Here is a 696-nt window from a genome sequence, read left to right as displayed (position 1 = left end):
TGGTGTAAATATTTTTCTTTGCTCTTCTTATTTTATGCAGAGAATGAATGTTGATAATAAACGTGGCAAGGATTATGACGTGTTTTAATAAAGAGGAGGGGGATACTATCTCTATTATCATTATTATTATCATCATCATTATCATTATTACTATTACCTTTGTCATTATAAATATATTCATTATCATCACAACGCCCTCCCTTCGTCTTCCCGGCACATGTCACATCCAGTGTGTGTGTGTGTGTGTGTGTGTGTGTGTGTGTGTGTACAGGAGTGAGGGAGGAATCCGAAATGAGGGCAGACTGTGCCTCTCGCGACACCAAGGCGACAGCCACACCCCACCACACCCACACACACACACACACACACACACTACAACAAATACTACTATTGCTAAATCGAAAAATCATATCACTCAACTCACTTGTCGGAAGAGAGAGAGAGAGAGAGAGAGAGAGAGAGAGAGAGAGAGAGGTGATGGAAGCTGGAGAGACACTTCCACGACGAGGACGACGAGGAAGAGGAGTATGACGACGAGAAGGAGGACGACGACGAAGAGGAGGACGAGGAAGAGGACGAGAAGAACGAGGACGGAGACGAGGAGGAAGAGAAAGAGGGAAGGAGCACGAGGGGCATTTGTACCGGGGCTTGCAATCCCTGAGGAGGCGTAGTAGAGGTGGTGGTGGTGGTGGTGAT

This window comes from Eriocheir sinensis, unplaced genomic scaffold, assembly GCF_024679095.1.
Source record: "Eriocheir sinensis breed Jianghai 21 unplaced genomic scaffold, ASM2467909v1 Scaffold585, whole genome shotgun sequence".
Lineage (NCBI taxonomy): Eukaryota > Metazoa > Arthropoda > Malacostraca > Decapoda > Varunidae > Eriocheir > Eriocheir sinensis.
Note: the sequence above shows the minus strand (reverse complement) of the source record.